This window comes from Tamandua tetradactyla, chromosome 3 (genome assembly GCF_023851605.1).
Source record: "Tamandua tetradactyla isolate mTamTet1 chromosome 3, mTamTet1.pri, whole genome shotgun sequence".
Lineage (NCBI taxonomy): Eukaryota > Metazoa > Chordata > Mammalia > Pilosa > Myrmecophagidae > Tamandua > Tamandua tetradactyla.
The window spans coordinates 65,146,746-65,162,877 of record NC_135329.1 but is presented as its reverse complement, the minus strand read 5'-3'; positions in this window follow the sequence as shown (position 1 = coordinate 65,162,877).

The following is a 16,132-nucleotide window of genomic DNA, read 5'->3' as shown; positions in this document are numbered from 1 at the left end:
GTGATGTGGTTTTTTTTTTATTAATTAAAAAAAGAATTAACAAAACAATTAGAAATCATTCCAATCTACATGTACAATCAGTAATTCTTAATAACATCACATAGTTGCATATTCATCATTTCTTAGTACATTTGCATCGATTTAGAAAAAGAAATAAAGAGACAACAGAATAAGAATTAAAACAATGATAGAAAGAAAAAAAAAAAAAAACAAAAATCCTATACCAAACATGCAGCTTCATTCAGTGTTTTAACATAATTGCATTACAATTGGGTAGTATTGTGCTGTCCATTTCTGAGTTTTTATATCCAGTCCCGTTGTACAGTCTGTATCCCTTCAGCTCCAATTATCCCTTCTCTTTTTTTTTTTTTTTAATTAACGGAAAAAAAGAAATTAACCCAACATTTAGAGATCATACCATTCTACATATGCAATCATTAATTCTTAACATCATCACATAGATGCATGGTCATCATTTCTTAGTACATATGCATTGGTTTAGAAGTACTAGCAACATAACCGAAAAAGATATAGAATGTTAATATAGAGAAAAAAATAAAAGTAATAATAGTAAGAACAAAACAAAACAAAACAAAACAAAAACCTATACCTCAGATGCAGCTTCATTCAGTGTTTTAACATGATTACTTTACAATTAGGCATTATTGTGCTGTCCATTTTTGAGTTTTTGTATCTAGTCCTGTTACACCGTCTGTATCCCTTCAACTCCAATTGGCCATTATCTTACCCTGTTTCTACCTCCTGCTGGACTCTGTTATCAAGGACATATTCCAAATTTATTCTGGAATGTCTGTTCACATCAGTGGGACCATACAGTATTTGTCCTTTAGTTTTTGGCTAGACTCACTCAGCATAATGTTCTCTAGGTCCATCCATGTTATTACATGCTTCATAAGTTTATCCTGTCTTAAAGCTGCATAGTATTCCATCGTATGTATATACCACAGTTTGTTTAGCCACTCTTCTGTTGATGGAGATTTCGGCTGTTTCCATCTCTTTGCAATTGTAAATAACGCTGCTATAAACATTGGTGTGCAAATGTCCGTTTGTGTCTTTGCCCTTAATTCTTTAGAGTAGATTCCCAGCAATGGTATTGCTGGGTCGTATGGCAATTCTATATTCAGCTTTTTGAGAAACCGCCAAACTGCCTTCCACAGTGGTCGCACCCTTTGACATTCCCACCAACAGTGGATAAGTGTGCCTCTTTCTCCGCATCCTCTCCAGCACTTGTCATTTTCTGTTTTGTTGACAATGGCCATTCTGGTGGGTGTGAGATGATATCTCATTGTGGTTTTGATTTGCATTTCTCTAATGGCCAGGGACATTGAGCATCTCTTCATGTGCCTTTTGGCCATTTGTATTTCCTCTTCTGATAGGTGTCTGTTCAAGTCTTTTTCCCATTTTGTAATTGGGTTGGCTGTCTTTTTGTTGTTGAGATGAGCAATCTCTTTATAAATTCTGGATACTAGACCTTTATCTGATATGTCATTTCCAAATATTGTCTCCCATTGTGAAGGCTGTCTTTCTACTTTCTTGATGAAGTTCTTTGATGCACAAAAGTGTTTAATTTTGAGGAGTTCCCATTTATTTATTTCCTTCTTCAGTGCTCTTGCTTTAGGTTTAAGGTCCATAAAACCGCCTCCAGTTGTAAGATCCATAAGATATCTCCCAACATTTTCCTCTAACTGTTTTATGGTCTTAGACCTAATGTTTAGATCTTTGATCCATTTTGAGTTAACTTTTTTATAGGGTGTGAGAGATGGGTCTTCTTTCATTCTTTTGCATATGGATATCCAGTTCTCTAGGCACCATTTATTGAAGAGACTGTTCTGTCCCAGGTGAGTTGGCTTGACTGCCTTATCAAAGATCAAATGTCCATAGATGAGAGGGTCTATATCTGAGTACTCTATTGGATTCCATTGGTCGATATATCTATCCTTATGCCAGTATCATGCTGTTTTGACCACTGTGGCTTCATAATATGCCTTAAAGTCAGGCAGCATGAGACCTCCAGCTTCGTTTTTTTCCCTCAAGATGCTTTTAGCAATTCGGGGCACCCTGCCCTTCCAGATAAATTTGCTTTTTGGTTTTTCTATTTCTGAAAAATAAGTTGTTGGGATTTTGATTGGTATTGCATTGAATCTGTAAATCAATTTAGGTAGGATTGACATCTTAACTATATTTAGTCTTCCAATCCATGAACACGGTATGCCCTTCCATCTATTTAGGTCTTCTGTGATTTCTTTTAGCAGTTTTTTGTAGTTTTCTTTATATAGGTTTTTTGTCTCTTTAGTTAAATTTATTCCTAGGTATTTTATTCTTTTAGTTGCAATTGTAAATGGGATTCGTTTCTTGATTTCCCCCTCAGCTTGTTCATTACTAGTGTATAGAAATGCTACAGATTTTTGAATGTTAATCTTATAACCTGCTACTTTGCTGTACTCATTTATTAGCTCTAGTAGTTTTGTTGTGGATTTTTCCGGGTTTTCAACGTATAGTATCATATCGTCTGCAAACAGTGATAGTTTTACTTCTTCCTTTCCAATTTTGATGCCTTGTATTTCTTTTTCTTGTCTAATTGCTCTGGCTAGAACCTCCAACACAATGTTGAATAATAGTGGTGATAGTGGACATCCTTGTCTTGTTCCTGATCTTAGGGGGAAAGTTTTCAATTTTTCCCCATTGAGGATGATATTAGCTGTGGGTTTTTCATATATTCCCTCTATCATTTTAAGGAAGTTCCCTTGTATTCCTATCTTTTGAAGTGTTTTCAGCAGGAAAGGATGTTGAATCTTGTCGAATGCCTTCTCTGCATCAATTGAGATGATCATGTGATTTTTCTGCTTTGATTTGTTGATATGGTGTATTACATTAATTGATTTTCTTATGTTGAACCATCCTTGCATACCTGGGATGAATCCTACTTGGTCATGATGTATAATTCTTTTAATGTGTTGTTGGATACGATTTGCTAGAATTTTATTGAGTATTTTTGCATCTGTATTCATTAGAGAGATTGGTCTGTAGTTTTCTTTTTTTGTAATATCTTTGCCTGGTTTTGGTATGAGGGTGATGTTGGCTTCATAGAATGAATTAGGCAGTTTTCCCTCCACTTCGATTTTTTTGAAGAGTTTGAGGAGAATTGGTACTAATTCTTTCTGGAACGTTTGGTAGAATTCACATGTGAAGCCATCTGGTCCTGGACCTTTCTTTTTAGGAAGCTTTTGAATGACTAATTCAATTTCTTTACTTGTGATTGGTTTGTTGAGGTCATCTATGTCTTCTTGAGTCAAAGTTGGTTGTTCATGTCTTTCCAGGAACCCGTCCATTTCATCTAAATTGTTGTATTTATTAGCGTAAAGGTGTTCATAGTATCCTGTTATTACCTCCTTTATTTCTGTGAGGTCAGTAGTTATGTCTCCTCTTCCATTTCTGATCTTATTTATTTGCATCCTCTCTCTTCTTCTTTTTGTCAATCTTGATAGGGGCCCATCAATCTTATTGATTTTCTCATAGAACCAACTTCTGGTCTTATTTATTTTCTCTACTGTTTTCATATTTTCAATTTAATTTATTTCTGCTCTGATCTTTGTTATTTCTTTCCTTTTGCTTGCTTTGGGATTAGTTTGCTGTTCTTTCTCCAGTTCTTCCAATTGAACAGTTAATTCCTGCATTTTTGCCTTTTCTTCTTTTCTGATATAGGCATTTAGGGCAATAAATTTCCCTCTTAGCACTGCCTTTGCTGCATCCCATAAGTTTTGATATGTTGTGTTTTCATTTTCATTTGCCTCAAGGTATTTACTAATTTCTCTTGCAATTTCTTCTTTGACCCACTCGTTGTTTAAGAGTGTGTTGTTGAGCCTCCAGGTATTTGTGAATTTTCTGGCATTCCGCCTATTACTGATTTCCAACTTCATTCCTTTATGATCCGAGAAAGTGTTGTGTATGATTTCAATCTTTTTAAATTTGTTAAGACTTGCTTTGTGACCCAGCATATGGTCTATCTTTGTGAATGATCCATGAGCACTTGAGAAAAAGTTGTATCCTGCTGTTGTGGGATTTAATGTCCTATAAATGTCTGTTAAGTCTAGCTCCTTTATAGTAATATTCAGATTCTCTATTTCTTTATTGATCCTCTGTCTAGATGTTCTGTCCATTGATGAGAGTGGGGAATTGAAGTCTCCAACTATTATGGTATTTGTGTCTATTTCCCTTTTCAGTGTTTGCAGTGTATTCCTCACGTATTTTGGGGCATTCTGGTTCGGTGCATAAATATTTATGATTGTTATGTCTTCTTGTTTAATTGTTCCTTTTATTAGTATATAGTGTCCTTCTTTGTCTCTTTTAACTGTTTTACATTTGAAGTCTAACTTGTTGGATATTAGTATAGCCACTCCTGCTATTTTCTGGTTGTTATTTGCATGAAATATCTTTTCCCAACCTTTCACTTTCAACCTATGTTTATCTTTGGGTCTAAGATGTGTTTCCTGTAGACAGCATATAGAAGGATCCTGTTTTTTAATCCATTCTGCCAATCTATGTCTTTTGATTGGGGACTTCAGTCCATTAACATTTAGTGTTATTACTGTTTGGATAATATTTTCCTCTGCCATTTTGCCTTTTGTATTATATATATCATATCTGACTTTCCTTCTTTCTACACTCTTCTCCATACCTCTCTCTTCTGTCTTTTCGGTTCTGACTCTAGTGCTCCCTTTAGTATTTCTTGCAGAGCTGGTCTCTTGGTCACAAATTCTCTCAGTGACTTTTTGTCTGAGAATGTTTTAATTTCTCCCTCATTTTTGAAGGACAATTTTGCTGGACATAGGAGTCTTGGTTGGCAGTTTTTCTCTTTTAGTAATTTAAATATATCATCCCACTGTCTTCTAGCCTCCATGGTTTCTGCTGAGAAATCTACACATAGTCTTATTGGGTTTCCCTTGTATGTGATGGATTGTTTTTCTCTTGCTGCTTTCAAGATCCTCTCTTTCTCTTTGACCTCTGACATTCTAACTAGTAAGTGTCTTGGAGAACGCCTATTTGGGTCTAATCTCTTTGGGGTACGCTGTACTTCTTGGATCTGTAATTTTAGGTCTTTCATAAGAGTTGGGAAATTTTCAGTGATAATTTCTTCCATTAGTTTTTCTCCTCCTTTTCCCTTCTCTTCTCCTTCTGGGACACCCACAACACATATATTTGTGCGGTTCATATTGTCCTTGAGTTCCCTGATACCCTGTTCAAATTTTTCCATTCTTTTCCCGATAGTTTCTGTTTGTTTTTGGAATTCAGATGTTCCATCCTCCAAATCACTAATTCTATCTTCTGTCTCTTTGAATCTATCATTGTAGGTATCTATTGTTTTTTCTATCTTTTCTACTTTGTCCTTCACTTCCATAAGTTCTGTGATTTGTTTTTTCAGGTTTTCTATTTCTTCTTTATGTTCAGCCCATGTCTTCTTCATGTCCTCCCTCAATTTATCGATTTCGTTTTTGAAGAGGTTTTCCATTTCTGTTCGTATATTTAGCATTAGTTGTCTCAGCTCCTGTATCTCATTTGAACTATTGGTTTGTTCCTTTGACTGGGCCATATTTTCAATTATTTGAGCGTGATCCGTTATCTTCTGTTGGCGTCTGCGCATTTAGACAGATTTCCCTGGGTATTGGATCCAAAAGTTTGGAAGATTTTCCTGTGAAATCTCTGGGTTCTGTTTTTCTTATCCTGCCCAGTAGGTGGCGCTCGTGGCACACGTTTGTCTGCGGGTCCCACCAGTAAAAGGTGCTGTGGGACCTTAAACTTTGGAAAACTCTCGCCGTCCGGGGGGTTCGCTAGCCGAAGCGGCTTGAGCCGGCCCGGGGTCCGAATGCAGGGAGGGTTGCTGGTCGCCGCAGCCCGGGAAAGAGCCCGTCCGAATTTCCTAGTCAGCCCTGGGCGACAAGCGTGGCGGGAGGGCGCCAGTGGCGGCAGCCCACCCGAGAGAGTGCACGTTCCCCGGGAGTCACGGGTTTGGAAGGGGCCTCCCCCACCCGTCACCGTTCTCCACGGCCTGGGGATTTCTGATCCAATTCTCTCAGTTGGTCCGGGGGGCTGCGCGTGGTGTGTGTGCCAGCCGCCTTGGTTTCAGGGGACCGCCTTTCCAATTCTCCCAGCCGGCCCGGGAAGGGGGAAGGGAGTAACTCCGGCCGCTTGCCACCCCGCCTGGTGAGGCCCGCACGCCTCGGCGATCTCACCCGAGCTGCTTCTCTCAGCCAGCCAGCCGTTCCAGGATGGGGTACGCTGTCTTTTTTTATCTCTGTTGTGGCTTTGGGCGCTTTCTGTATCGTTTCTACTCCCCTAGTAGCTGTCCTGGAGAAGAAACTAAGATCCGCGCGTCTTACTAAGCCGCCATCTTCCAGGAAGTCTCGTGATGTGGTTTTAATATGCTGTCATGGTTAGGTTCATGTGTCAACTTGGCCAAGTGGTGGTACCTGTTTGTCTGGTTTGACAAGTGCTGGCCTGACTGTTGTGATGAGGACATTTCATAGAATTAAATCATGATCATGTCAGCTCCATCCAGAGCTGATTCCATTAGTAATAGGGGAGTGTCTTCTGCAATGAGTAATGCTTAATCTGATCACTGGAAGCCTTTTAAGGAGGATTCAGAAGAGACAGACTCTTCATGTTTTGGCTGGTGAGCCTCTCCTGTGGAGTTCATCCAGACCCTCCATCAGAATCATTGGCTTCATAGACTGCCCTGCTTTCCAGTGGTCACGTGAGACACTTTTATAAAACTAATATTTGTGAGCATTCCCTTTTGATTCTGTTTCTCCAGAGAACCCTAACTAATACATTGTGGTACCAGCAGTGGTGTGCTGCTGCAGTTTGCAAATACCAAACATGTTGAAAGAGCTTTTTAAATGGATAAGGGGAAGATTTTGGAAGAATCGTGAGGAGTTTGATAGAGAAGCCCTAAAATGTTTTGAAGAGATTGTTGGTAGAAATATGGACTCTAAAGGTAATTCTGACCAGACTCTAGATGGAAATGAGACATATGTTATTGCAAACTGGAAGGAATGCGATCCTTCTTTTAAAATGGCTGACAATCTGGCAAAATTGATTAATGGCTTTAGCTGGAGGGCAGATTTTAAAAGCCATAAACTTGGAAATCTCTTCTGCTAAATATCAAATTAAATGTGAAAAGTGCAACCTGGTTTCTTCTTGAAGCTTATAGTGAAATGAAACAGGAAAGAGATAAGCTGAGAACTTAACTCTTGGGTATAGAAAACAGAAGTTGATGTTCTGGAAAATTCTGGGCTTCCAGAAGGGAGACCCTGGAGAATGGTGTCCCAGGTGGGGATTTGACCAAATATGGAACCCATCAGCTATTTCAGAGAAAGCCAGGATTGGAGATGGTGTTATCCATGAAGGATTTGTGGAAACACTTGTCTGATGGGCGATATCTGAAATAATTGCATAGAAAGTCAACACGAGGTTTGTGGAATCTGTCTGAACGCAACTGCTTCTAGTCTGAACTAAATGTCTCAGAAAAGGGACAACATAAAAGTAAAATAAGTTCAGAGGTAGAATTATGGAGGTTAAGGTCTGAAGTCAGTAAACCATGGAGCAGGAAAGCAGACCCACCCAACCACTTGGAGAGGGTGAGGTTGCCCCAACAGCAGAGGATGAGACTTCTACCTCATAACAGAGGAAGAGTTGTGCTGCCTCAGACCTTGAAGAGGGTGGAGCACATTCCTTGGGGTTTGGGGAGATCCTGCCTCCCACCACATGAAGGGGTTGAGCATATAACCCAGAGATGACAGACAGCCCAAGTGTGGCCCCGATGCTCAGAGATGTTAGAGCTGAGAAAAAAGTGCTCTCCCGTGTGTCCCCCGAGGTTGCATTCAGAGACAGGCAGGCCACTGAGTAAGCCCTTGGGAAGTGTGGGACTTCTGCTTTCTAAAGCCCTGAAGATAAATGACTCTCAGACTTTGAAATCGAATGGACTTTGCCCTGCAAGTTTTTGAAACTGTATGGTTCTTGTGACATGTGTTCCTTCTAATGTCTCCGTATGAGAATGGGAAAATGTATCCTATGACTGCCCATCCTTTGTATGTTGGCATAAAATAACTTGCTCTGAGTTTTACAAGTCCAGAGCCAAAGAAGAATTTTGCCTTAGGACAGACCATGCCTGTAACTAATGAGATTTTGGTACTGTTTCTGTTTTTGTATTGCATTTGTATTGTTACTGAAATACTTTAAGTCTTTCTGATGTGGTAATGAAATGAATGCATTTTGTATTTAGAAAGAACATGTCTTTTGAAGTCCAAAATGTGGAGCATGCTGATCTGAATCTGAAATCTACCCCAGAAAATTCATGTTCCTAAATCCTCATTCAGTATTGCTGGATAGGAGCTTTTTGATTATTCGTGGATATGTGACCCACCCAACTGTGATGGTAACTTTTGATTAGATGTGATTTCTATTGATTATCCATGGAAATATTTAAATTAGATTAGATTAGATTTCCATTGATTATCCATGGAAATGTGTCTCCACTCATTCAAGGTGGGGTAGCTTACTGGATGCCTTTAAGAGGGAACCATTTTGGAAAAAGCCTTAGAGCCCATGCACGCAGAGACCTTTGGAGATGAAGAAGGAAAATGTCCCCTGGGGAGCATCATGAAACAAAAGCTAGGAGAGAGAATTAGGGAAATTGCCATGTACCCTTCCAGCTGAGAGAAAAGCCCCGAACTTCATTGGCCTTTCTTGAGTGAAAGTAACGTCTTGTTGGTGCATTAATTTGGACATGTTCCAAATTAATATAAACTTGTAGCTTAATAAATTCATCTTTTTAAAAAGCTATTCTTTTTCTAGTATACTGTATTCAGGCAGCTACCAAACTAGAACAGGTGATATTGTGTGGATTATGTTGACGCAATCGTGGATAAAACTGTGCCTTAGCATGAATCAACATAGTGATACCAAGCCATGATAATATCATTGTGTTCCATTTGCAGGCATTTGCAGAATCAGTGGATGAATGAACAAATGAAATAAATGTCAGTTTCTACTAAGAAACAGAATCTTAAAAATGGGTTTTTATGAATGGTTTTCTACTCTGACTGAACTCAAAGACACTAAGGACCCTTATTCCCATAATCAAAATGACACTCCCAATCCATGGAGTGAGTTGGCAAAAGATACAGTCAAAATATCACCATTCTATTCTCCTAATGCTTCACTTGTATGAGTCCAGGCTCTGGGGGATAATGTTTTTGACACCTTTACAGAGTTTTGTAGAACTAAGAGGTATAGAGATGTTGGCTGGTTGTTGTTAGATATACTGACTACATTAAGGAGTGAAAGGGATGGGCTTAAGTCTTCAACCAAGAAGCTTAAGTGCCATCTGACGTTTCTATGACTATCCTGAAGGAAAATCTTATTTCCTGTAGCTATAGACTTGAGATCTACGAAAATCAGACTCAAAATCTTATTGTTAGAGAAGCAACTTTACAAAATAAACTGAAATCTCAATCTTGCATGGTCTCTGCTCTTAAAATGACAATACTCATTGATGAGAAAGGAGTGGGAACCTGAAAAATTGATGGTGACATATGGATTGATAATGATGTTGGGGGTGAGTTCGAATCCCAAGATCATGGTGAGTCTTCTCTAGATAACCCTGTAATAGTTTGCCCTGAGGACATAATCACCCCACCTCCAGCCTGCCTTGAGTAGTTTGCCACTGAGCTTCCTCCTGAAAGAATTAGCCCTAGCATGATTAATCCTATTTCACCAGATGAAACTGGAAATGAAGGTCCTGAAGCAAATGGATTGGAAGATATTTCTAATTATTTTCATGACCCACCCCCACCACCCCTCATTTCTTCCAGACATATAACTAGATTAAAGTCCCAACAGGGCCCTAAAGGTGAGGTATAAAGTATCACACATGAGGAGGTATGTTATACTCCAAAAGAACTGTATGAGTTTTCCAATTTATATAGACAGAAATCAGGGGAATATGTGTGACAATAGATTTTAAGGGTGTGTGATAATGGTGGGAGGAATATAAGGCTGGATCATGCTGTATTTATTGATATGGGCCCACTAAGCAGATATTCTGCATTAAATGTTATAGCTCAAGGGGTTAGAAAAGGTATTAATAATTTGTTTGGATGGTTGGTTGAAAGTTGGATCAAAAGGTTGCCAACATTACCTCAAGTTGAAATGCTAGAAATGCCCTGGTATAATGTAGATGAGGGGATCCAGAGGCTTAGAGAGATTGAAATGTTAGAGTGGATTTATCATGGAAAGCCTGCTCTTACACCCCAGGAATGTCTGAACGATGCACATTTTGTCATAACAATGAGAACTAAATTTGTGAGACTAGCACCATCATCCCTAAAGAGCTCTATTGTTGCACTTCTCTGTAGATAAGATATTTCTGTAGGAACTGTTGTCACTGAAGTGGAACCCTTAAACACAATGGGGATGAAGGGATCCCAAGTTGGTAGAAGCCAGGTGGCAGCACTTAATCACCAAAGACAGGGTAGATGGGGCTATTATAATAGACAGCAAACTCAAAGCAGGCATCAAAATTATATGATGTGCAGAGATTTGTGGCATTGACTATTAAATCATGGGGTACCTAAAAAAATACACTACAATGGCAGTTTAACAGATTCTTGATTGAGCTGTATAAACAAAAGAGTTCTAGTTTAAGTGAATAAAAGTTTAACCTGAATTACAAAAACAAGAAGTCATGGCCCCTTAATCAATTTACAGACATGAAACTATTTACAGACCCATAGCCTCTTGAATGAAGAGGAGGCTAGGTCCCTACCAGGGAGAACCCTGTTACACTGCCACAAATCTGTACTGTTAATCTTCCTCTAAGTCTTCCCAAGGGTGACCAATGGCCTTTTACCAGTGTAACTGTGCATTGGGGAAAAGAAAATGATCAGATATTTTGGGGATTATTAGACACTGGTTAAGAAGGGACATTAATTACAGGGGACCAAAAACGTCACTCAGGTCCACAGTCGCAGTGGGCACTTATGGAGGCCAGATGATCAATGAAGTTTAAGCTCAGGTCTGTCTCACAGTGGGTCCAGTGGGCCCCTGGACCCATTCTGTTGTTATTTCCCCAGTTCCAGAATGTATAATTTCTATGGACATACTGAGCAACTCGCAGAATCCCCACATTGGCTCTCAAACTCATGCAGTGAGGGCTATTATGGTGTGAAAGGCCAGGTGGAAGCCACTAGAACTGCCCCTACCAAGTAAAATAGTAAATCAGAAGCAATACCAGATTCCTGGAGGGGTTGCAGAGAATACTGCTACTCTTAAGGACTTGAAGGATGTGGTGATTCTGACCACATTCCCATTCAACTCTCCTATTTGGCCTGTGCAGAAAACAGATGGGTCTTGGAGGATGACAGCGAATTATTGCAAGCTCAAGAAGGTGGTAACTCCAATTGTGGCTTCTGTTCCAGATGTGGTGTCATTGCTTAAGCAAATGAATACATCCCCTGTTACCTGGTATGCAGCTAGTGATCTGGCAAATGCTTTTTCCTCAATAGGTATAAGTAAGGATGACCAGAAATAGTTTGCTTTCAGCTGGCAGGGTCAGCAATATACTTTCATTGTCCTACCTCAGGGGTATATCAAGTCTCCAGCCCTATGTCACAAACTTGTCCCCAGGGACCTTGATCATTTCTCCCTCCCATGAGACATGACACTGGTCCTTTATATTGATGATATCATGTTGATTGGACCTAGTGAGCAAGAAGTAGCAACTACTATAGACTTACTGATAGGCATTTGCATGTCAGAGGGTGGGAGATAAATCCAACAAAATACAGGGGCCTTCCACTGCAGTGAAATTTCTAGGTGTCCAGTGGTGTGGGCATGTCAAGATATACCCTCCAAGGTGAAGAAGAAGTTGCTGCATTTGGCCCCTCCTATGGCCAAAAAGAGGCACAATGCCTAGTTGGTCTTTTTGGATTTTGGTGAACAATGTATTCCTCATTTGGGTGTGCAACCCCACCCATTTATCAAGTGTCCAGAAAAGCTGCTAATTTTGAGTGGGGGACCTGAACAAGAGGAGCTCTGCGACAGGTCCAGGCTGCTTTACAAGCTGCTCTCCCACTTGGGCCGTATGATCCAGCTGATCCAATGGTGCTGGAAGTCTCAGTGGCAAATAGAGATGCTGTCTGGAGCCTTTGGCAAGCTCCTATATGAAGGTCACAAGGCAGACCATTAGGATTTTGGAGCAAAGCCTTGCCATCTACTGCAGATACCTACTCTCCTTTTTGAGAAACAGCTTTTGATCTGCTACTGGGGCATAGTAGAGACTGAAGGCTTAACCATCGGCCACAAAGTTACCATGAGACCTGAGTTACCTATCATGAGCTGGGTGTTTTCTGACCCACCAAGCCATACAGTTGGGCATGGGCAGCAGCACTCTACTGTAAAATGGAAATGGTATATATGAGATAGGGCCAGGGAAGGTCCTGAAGGCAGAAGTGAGTTACATGAAGAAATGACCCAAATATCCATGGTCTCCTCTAGTGCCACACTATCTTCTCTTTCCCAGACCAGGGATATGGCCTCTTGGGGAGTTCCTTACAGTGAATTGACTGAGAAAGACAAAATTCCGGCCTTGTATACAGATGGTTCAGCATGATATGCAGGTAGCATCCAAAAATGAACACCTGCAGCACTACAACCCCTTTTGTGGGGTGTCTTTGAAGGACAGTTGTGGGGGGAAATGCTCCCAGTGGGCAGAACTTCAAGTAGTGCACCTGTTTGTTCATTTTGCTTGGAAGGAAAACTGGCCAGAGGTGCATTTGTATACTGAATCATGGGCTTTTGCTAATGGTTTGCTGGATGATCAGGGACTTGGAGAGACCATAATTGGAAAATTAGTGACAAAGAGGTCTGGAGAAGAGCTATGTGCATAGACCTTTCTGAGTGTGCTAAAAACATGAACATATTTGTGTCCTATGTAAATGTGCGCCTGAGGGTGTTGTCAGCAGGGGAAGATGTTAATAAGCAAGTGGATAATATGACCTGTTCTGTGGAAACCAGTCAGCTTCTTTCCCCAGCAACTTCTGTCATTGCTCAATGGGCTCATGAAAAAAGTGGTCATGGTTGTAAGTATGGAGGTTATGCATGGGCTCAGCAACATGGACTTCCACTCAAGAAGGCTGACTTGGTTGCAGCCAATGCTGGGTGCTTAATCTGCCAGTAGCAGAGAGCCACACTCAGTCTCCAATATGGCACCATTCCCTGAGGTGACCAGCCAGCTACATGGTGGCAGGTTGATTACATTGGACCACTACCTTCATGGAAGGGGCAGTGATTTGTTCTTACTGGAATAGACACATACACTGGATATGGGTTTGCTTTTCCTACATGCATCACTTCTGCCAAAACTGTCATCCATGAACTTACAAAATCCCTCATCCATCATCATGGTATTCCACATAGCATTGCTTCTGACCAGGGAACACACTTGACAGCAAATGAAGTGCAGGAATGGGCACATGCCATGGTATTCTCTGGTCTTACCATGTTCCCCATCCTCCAGAAGCAGATGAATTGATAGAAAGGTGGAATGGCTCTTTGAAAACTCAGTTATAGTGCCAGCTAGGTGGCAATAACTTGAAGGGCTGGGCTAATGTTCTCCAGGAAGCTCTGTATGCTCTGAATCAGTGTCCACTGTATAGCATTGCTTCTCCAATAACCAGGATCCATGGGTCCAGGAACCAAAGTGTAGGAATGTATGTGGCACCACTCACTATTACTGCTAGTGATCCACTAGGAAAATTTTTGGTTCCTATCCCTGTGACCCTGAACACTGCTGGTCTACAGGTTTTAGTTTCAAAAGGGGAAGTGCTTTCACCAGGAGAAACCACAATGATTCCATTGAACTGGAATCTAAGACTGCCACCTGGTCACTTTGGGCTACTCATGCCCCTGGGTCAACAATCTAAGAAGGGGATTACATTAATGGCTGGGGGTGATTGACCCTGACTAGCAGGAGAAATAAGACTGCAACTACATAATGGAGGTAAAGAAGAGATTTCCTGGGATATAGGGGATCCCCTAGGCTGTCTTTTAGTACTACCATGCCATGTGATTAAAGTTAATGGAAAACTGCAACAACCCAATCCTGTCAGGACTACCAATGACTCTGAAGCTTCAGGAATGGAGGTTTGGGTCACCCCACCGGGTAAAGAACCACGGCCAGCTGAAAAGCTTGCTGAGTGTAAAGGGAGCATGGAATTGGCAGTGGAAGAAGGAATTGATAAATATCAAATATGACCACGTGATCAGTTAGAGGAATGAGGACCATAATGCTGTTTTGTTCATAGTTATACTATTAATAGTTAATAGTTATACTATTTAAATTTTAAGTGATCACGTTCAAGAATTAATATTGCCCAAGGACTTGCATGCTATTCTGGAGGGATTTTATGTCTTTCTGATTATATGCAAGGCATTTGAGTATTGTTAGGTGAAAGAAAATGTGTCTCATTGTTTTCTATTTATAAATCAGGTGTGGCTTAAGCTGATGAGTATGGCTACTAAGTTGATAAGAGATGGACTGTCATGGTCAGGTTCATGTTTCAACTTGGCCAGGTGGTGGTACCTGTTTGTCTGGTTGGGTAAGTGCTGGCCTGTCTTTTGCTATGAGGAGATTTCATATCATTAAATCATGATCACATTGGCTACATCCACAGCTAATTTTATTTGTAATCAGCCAAGGGGAGTGTCTTCTTTAATGAGTGATTCTTAATCTAATCACTGGAAGCTTTTTAAGGAAGATTCAGAAGAGAAAGTTTCTCTTCCTGCTTCTGCTGGCAAGACTCTCCTGTGGAGTTCATCCAGACACTGCATCAGAATCATAGTTTCACAGCCTGGCTTACAGATTTTGGAGTCTACTTTCCCACAGTTATGTGAGTCACTTTTCTAAATTTTATATTTACAAATATTGCTGGTTGATTGTTTCTCTAGAGAACCTTAACTAACACAGAATGTCTGCAGGTTATGGATGTTATTCCTCAATGAAGAGAAAAAAAGGTGGTTTTGGATAAACATTACATGAAAGACTCTGACTTCTACTTTCAATTGGATCTTTCCATTGCCCATAGAATGTTGGCTTTGTTTGCCTTCCCCTGCAGATTGTTTTCTTTTGTCATGCATCTAAGTAGTTGGTTGTGAATAAATTTATACAATTTGTGCTGTTCTTCTCTCAAAGCAGCACTGAGTGATGAACGTTTTGTTCTGTACTGTTTAGTTTTAGTTTTTCTTTTTTGTGGATTCTACATAATCCTGGAGGAAAACCTAAAAGCTGACTAGATATGGCCTATGTGATATTCCCTCTCATGACTTTATCAAACTCAGAGTTTAGAAACTTAGTAACTCTAAATACTTAAACTTCTTACTACCTTATTTTGAATCCTGCCATAGTTAACCCAATTAGGTTTTACTTTTGATCCTATTTTTTACAGCAACTCTTTGTCTGGATTTTAAGGTTTTTATTTGTTCTGCAACATCATGTATGTAATGTTTTGAGTGCCATTCGACAATTTGCAGGTTTTCCAGATCTCTCAATTTTGTTGTTCATATAAGGAAAGAACAAGATTTTTCTCATATACTACATGTCCAAGATGAATTGCAGATGGCATTGTAATGCCCCAAAATTGGAAACAATAAAAATACCCATCAACAAGTTAAAACATAACCAAACTTAGGCAAAAGGATTTAGTCAAATATTACTTCATATTCAACCAAAGATCCTTTTTTTTATTTTGCTAAAGCTGTTGGAATGTGATGCATAAAAAATGGATTGACCTTTTAAAAGGGAATTTATTTTAATGGAAAATTTACAGATTTTTTAAAGACAGGCTTGTAGCTTTCATCTGGGTTCCTTTGTTAAATGAGAAGGCATCAGAAGATGTCTGCTGGATCACTCTCTAGACTTCTGGTTTCAGAGAGCATTCCCCGGGACATTTCCACTCTGCTGCTCCAAAAATCTGAACCAATGTCAGCTCTGAGCTCATTGCTTCTCTTCTGGTTTCTCATTTTAAGCCTTGAGCTGATTAAATTAAATGCCACTTAT